Source organism: Pseudophryne corroboree, chromosome 11, assembly GCF_028390025.1.
Source record: "Pseudophryne corroboree isolate aPseCor3 chromosome 11, aPseCor3.hap2, whole genome shotgun sequence".
NCBI lineage: Eukaryota > Metazoa > Chordata > Amphibia > Anura > Myobatrachidae > Pseudophryne > Pseudophryne corroboree.
Window position 1 is genome coordinate 73,295,263 of NC_086454.1, and position 6,527 is coordinate 73,301,789.

At 43.5% G+C, this 6,527-nt stretch overlaps 1 pseudogene; it reads left to right on the forward strand.

Annotated features, from left to right (window-relative positions):
• Window positions 1-1,783: 1,783 nt before the first annotated feature.
• Window positions 1,784-1,901, forward strand: LOC134971238 (5S ribosomal RNA; annotated as a pseudogene).
• The last annotated feature ends 4,626 nt before the right edge of the window (window positions 1,902-6,527 follow it).

Here is a 6,527-nt window from a genome sequence, read left to right on the forward strand (position 1 = left end):
CGTTTAAATAAAGGAAAAGATAGGGATAAGTCACACTCTACTTATTGTACTTAGCATAAATCAAGACTAATATTAGTCCGAGGTATTTCCAGAAAAGAGTGTGCGGTGAGAAAAATAGAGAGAAAAAAGGGAAATCTTAAAGTAGAAAATAATTACTGAGTGAGAATATGGAAAAATGCACTCACAATGAAATATGTTGTGTAAATAGCACATTCTGCACACACTGTATATTAAGAGCTCAGGGCTGGCTCACAGATAATTGCAACACAACAATAATAATAGGAGCACTAAAGTATGTGCACTGTTATTTGTTCCATCAATAAGGAGCAGAAAAAAGGGGAATCAGGAAGATACAGGTTTAGAGCTCAAGGCTGGCTCGCATGAAAAATCACTTAAATCATATAGCATTCAGTAAAGGCAACAAAGAATGTGTGCTCATATCTTGATCAGTAGATACAGGGACAAAAAATGATGATTAGAGCTCAAGGCTGGCTCATAGAAATATAAACTCTGTAGCATATTCTTATGGACTGACATAGCATTGGAGATTATTTATGCAAATAATTTGCTGCTGTTGAAAAAAAGGGGATAAAGAACATGCAGTAGAGAAATACAATTATAATAGATAGCATAAAGCTATTTGATATCCATTAAGGCATGAGCGGGGAGATAGTACAAATAGTGAATACTTTGTACAGTTTTGGCTGTGCACTACCGCTGTAGGGGTAAAGTACTGTGGGGGAGAAAAAATAGTCAGGTGTTGGTAATCCTAGAGTATTACCGCGACCACAAGGTGTGCGGCCAGTGTAGTCCCGGTATCCCCCAGACGTGCACCCGCTGACAGTGAGGAATGCGGCCGCCCGCCTCCGGATTGGGCGTTGCCGCGGTGACGTCACTAAGGACGTCTCTCGACGTACGTTACACCTTTGGTAGGCTTGGTCACAGAGGCTCTGTAGTCCCGGGGATACCGGGACTACACTGGCCGCACACCTTGCGGTCGCGGTAATACTCTAGGATTAACAACACCTGACTATTTTTTCTCCCCCACAGTACTTTACCCCTACAGCGGTAGTGCACAGCCAAAACTGTACAAAGTATTCACTATTTGTACTATCTCCCCGCTCATGCCTTAATGGATATCAAATAGCTTTATGCTATCTATTATAATTGTATTTCTCTACTGCATGTTCTTTTTCCCCTTTTTTTCAACAGCAGCAAATTATTTGCATAAATAATCTCCAATGCTATGTCAGTCCATAAGAATATGCTACAGAGTTTATATTTCTATGAGCCAGCCTTGAGCTCTAATCATAATTTTTTGTCCCTGTATCTACTGATCAAGATATGAGCACACATTCTTTGTTGCCTTTACTGAATGCTATATGATTTAAGTGATTTTTCATGCGAGCCAGCCTTGAGCTCTAAACCTATATCTTCCTGATTCCCCTGTTTTCTGCTCCTTATTGATGGAACAAATAACAGTGCACATACTTTAGTGCTCCTATTATTATTGTTGTGTTGCAATTATCTGTGAGCCAGCCCTGAGCTCTTAATATACAGTGTGTGCAGAATTTGCTATTTACACAACATATTTCATTGTGAGTGCATTTTTCCATATTCTCACTCAGTAATTATTTTCTACTTTAAGATTTCCCTTTTTTCTCTCTATTTTTCTCACCGCACACTCTTTTCTGGAAATACCTCGGACTAATTTTAGTCTTGATTTTTGCTAAGTACAATAAGTAGAGTGTGACTTATCCCTATCTTTTCCTTTATTTAAACGGCCCACGGCCATACTACCCTGAATACGCCCGATCTTGTCCGATCTCGGAAGCTAAGCAGATATGGCCTGGTCAGTATTAGGAAGGGGAACCTCCTGAGAATACCAGGTGCAGTGGGCCATTTTTAAGGAAAAGAGCTGCCCCCAATTCTGAATTTATTCGACACACTCTCCTATTTGGAAAAACATTTCAGACTATTATGGTACTGACTCATTAGAGTACAGATTTTGCGGTGATTTTTCTCTTTTTCTCTCCTTTTTTTCTCTCCTCTTCCTCTTTTCTCTCTTCTCCTCCATCCTAGGCCCACTGCCATACTACCCTGAATACGCCCGATCTTGACCGATCTCGGAAGCATAGCAGGCATGGCCTGGCCAGTATCAGGACGGGCAACTTCCTGAGAATACCAGGTGCAGTGGGCCTCTACTCTCCGTCCCAATCCTACTTCCCTCCCCCCCCCCTTTTTCTTTTTTCTCTCCCTGTTCCTTTCTCCCCCCCCTTCTCCCATCAAGGGAAATCTAAATACTCTTTTCGCCCCACTCTCATTACATCCATCCTTAGCTCCATTTTTACAAACCTTATCCAGTTAGCATATATGCATATATACCTATCATTGATATCCATAACTTAGGCATGTAAAGTGATTTCTTGGATACCCGGGACCTTTAGAAACCATTCGGTATCCTCCACTATCCCTTTGATATTTTCACCCTTTTTATTTCATTTATCTTGTACCTCATTTGTTAAAAAGGTTAAATAAGATTTTTTCTACATATTAATCATAACAGACACGAGTCCCAACTTCTTGTTCAAAAGTTTCTTTATTCAAGGATTGATTAAAAGTTACGTTTTAATATCTATTATTACACATATTATTTCGATTATTACAAATGAGTGCTCCCAAAAAAGTTTTTTTTGTCTTTTTCTCCTTCTTCTCCATACTGCCATATAATTCCAGTGGTACTGGCATATAAATCCAGTGATATTGACGTATAAATCCAGTCCAGTGGTACTGCCGTATAAGTCCAGTGATACTGCTGTATAATACCAGTGGTACTGCCGTATAAATCCAGTCCAGTTTTGCTGCCATATAAGTTCAGTGGTTCTGTCCTGTGCTGTATATTATTTACTCCAAATACAGGGGTTATTAGTATTTAATCCAAATAATTTTCACAGGGTTTTCCCTGTGTGGGGTAGAGGTACGCTCTCCTGTAACTCATATTGTTATATAACTCCAGAAAAATAATGGAGAACAAAAATGTGGAGGATAAAATAGGGAAAGATCAAGAACCACTTCCTCCTAGTGCTGAAGTTGCTGCCACTAATCATGGCATAGATGATGAAATGCCATCAACGTCGTCTGCCACGGCCAATGCCCAATGTCATAGTAGAGGTAGTAGTCAAATCCAAAAAGCAAAAGTTCAGTAAAAAGACCCAAAAAATAAATTTAAATGGTCTGAGGAGAAACGTAGAATCGTAGAACTTGCCAATATGCCATTTACAACACGGAGTGGCAAGGAACGGCTAAGGCCCTGTCCTATGTTCATGACTAGTGGTTCAGCTGCACATGATGATGAAAGCCCTCATCCTCCCACTAGAAAAATTATGAGTTAAGATGGCAAAAGCACAGCAAAGAACTGTGCGTTCTAAGATGGTATCTCAAATCCCCAAGGAGAGTCCAAGTGTGTCGGCGGTTTCGATGCCTGACCTTCCCAACACTGGATGGGAAGAGGTGGCTCCTTCCACCATTTGCATGCCCTCTACAAGTGCTGGAAGTAGCACCCACAGTTCAGTTTCTGATATTCAAATTGAAGATGTCACTGTTGAAGTACACCAGGATGAGGATATGGGTGTTGCTGGGGCTGAGGAGGAAGTTGACGATGAGGATTCTGATGGTGATGTGGTTTGTTTAAATCAGGCACCAGGGGAGACACCTGTTATCCATGGGATGAATAAGCCCATTGTGATGCCTGGGCAAAATACCAAAAAACCCACCTCTTCGGCGTGGAATTATTTCTCCACAAATCCGGACAACAGGTGTCAAGCCATGTGTTGCCTCTGTCAATCTGTAATAAGTAGGGGTAAGGACGTTAACCACTTAGGAACATCCTCCCTTATACGTCATCTGCAGCTTATTCATCAGAAGTCAGTGTCAAGTTGTGAAACTTTGGGCAAGAGCGTAAGCAGTCCACTGACACCTAATTCCCTTCTTCCTCTTGTACCCAAGCTCCTGCAACCCTACCAACTACCTCAATGTCAACTTCCTCCTCAGTCAGGAACATCAGTATTCCTGCAGCCCATGTCACTGGCAAGACTGAGGAGTCCTCTCCTAACCGGGAATCCTCCAGAGGATCCTTGAGTGGTACGCCTACTGCTGCTGCTCTTGCTGCTGCTGCTGCTGTTGTTGCTGCTGGGAGTCGATTGTCATCCCAGAGAGGAAGTCGGAAGACCACTTGTACTACTTCAACTAAGCAATTGACTGTCCAACAGTCCTTTGTGAGGAAGATGAAATATGACAGCAGTCATCCTGTTGCAAAGTGGATGACAGCTATGTTGGTGTTAAACGTGCGCCCGGTATCTGCCATTAGTTCAGTGGGACTTAGAGAATTGTTTGAGGTAGTGTGTCCCCGGTACCAAATCCCATCTAGGTTCCACTTCACTAGGCAGGCGATACCGAGAATGTACAGAGACATCAGAAAAAGTGTCCTCAGTGTCCTAAAAAATGCAGTTGTACCCAATGTCCACTTAACCACGGACATGTGGACAAGTGGAACAGGGCAGACTAAGGACTATATGACTGTGACAGCCCACTGGGTAGATGTATTGCCTCCCGCAGCAACAACAACACCAGTAACAGCATCTCGCAAACGCCAACTCGTTCCTAGGCAGGCTATGCTATGTGTCACTGCTTTCCCATAAGAGGCACACAACTGACAACCTCTTATGGAAACTGAGGGACATCATCGCACAATGGCTTACCCCAATTATATTCTCCTGGGGATTTGTGATATCGGACAACGCCACCAATATTGTGCATGCATCACATCTGGGCAAATTCCAGCACGTCCCATGTTTTGCACATACAATTAATTTGGTGAGACAGAATTTTTTTTAAAATGACGGGTGTGCAGGAGATGCTGTAGGTGGCCCAAAAAATTGCGGACCACTTTCGACATTCAGCCACTGCGTGCCAAAGACTGGAGTGCCAGCAAACACTCCTGAACCTGCCCTGCCATCTCCTGAAGCAAGAGGTTCAACACTCTATATGCTTCAGAGGATGGAGGAGCAGCAAAAGGCTATTCAAGCCTATGCATCTACCTACGATATAGGCAAAGGAGGGTTGAATGCACCTGACTCAAGTGCAGTGGAGAATGATTTCCGTCTTGTGCAAGGTTCTCCAACCCTTCGAACTTGCCACACGTGAAGTCAGTTCAGACACTGCCAGCTTGAGTCAGGTCATTCCCCTCATCAGGCTTTTGCAGAAGCAGCTGGAGAAATCGAAGGAGGAGCTAAGACGGAGCGATCCCGCAAAGTATGTCGGACTTGTGGATGGAGCCCTTCATTCACTTTGCCAGGATTCAAGGGTAGTTAATCTGTTGAAATCAGAGCACTACATTTTGGCCACCATGCTCGATCTTAGGTTTAAAGCCTACATTGTGTCTCTCTTTCCGGCAGACAGAAGTCTGCAGAGGTTCAAAGACCTGCTGGTGAGAAAAATGTCAACTCAAGCGGAACGTGACCCGTCAACAGCTCCTACTTCATTTTCTCCTGCAACTGGGGCTGCGAGGAAAAGGATAAGATTTCCTAGCCCACCCGCTGGCGGTGATGCAGGGCAGTCAGGAGCGATTTCTGACATCTGGTCCGTACTGAAGGACCTGCCAACAATTACTGACATGTCTACTGTCACTGCATATGATTCTGTCACCATTGAAAGAATGTGGATGATTATATGAGTGACAGCATCCAAGTAGGCATGTCAGACAGTCCGTATGTATACTGGCAGGAATGAGAGGCAATTTGGATGCCCTTGCACAAACTGGCTTTATTTTACCTAAGTTGCCCCCCTCCAGTGTGTACTCCGAAAGAGTGTGTAGTGCAGCCGGTAACCTTGTCAGCGATCGGCGTAGGAGGTTACTTCCACAAAATGTGGAGAAGATGATGTTCATCAAAATGAATTATAAATTCCTCCGGGAAGACCTTTATCAGCAATTGCCTCCAGAAAGTACACAGGGACCTGTGATGCTGGATTCCAGTGGGGATGAATTAATACTCTGTGCGGAGGAGGATGTACACACTGAAAGGGGTGAGGAATCGGAGGATGAGGTCGACATCTTGCCTCTGTAAAGCCAGTTTGTGCAAGGAGAGATTGATTGTAACTTTTTTGGTGAGGGCCCAAACAAACCGCTCATTTCAGCTAGTCGTGTGGCAGACCCTTTCGCTGAAATTATTGTTTTTTTAAAGTGTGCATGTCCTGTTTATACAACATAAGGGTGGGTGGGAGAGCCCAAGGACAATTCCATCTTGCACCTCTTTTTCTTCTTTGCATCATGTGTTGTTTGGGCACTAGTTTTTAAAATGCCATCCTGTCTGACACTGCCGTACAAGTCCAGGGTTACTGCCGTATAAGTCCAGGGGTACTGCCATATAAGTCCAGTCTAATGGTGCTGTCTTGTGCTGCCATAAGTCCAGTTGTGGTGTCCTGTGCTGTATATTATTTACTCCAAATAAAAGGGTTATATACATTACTTA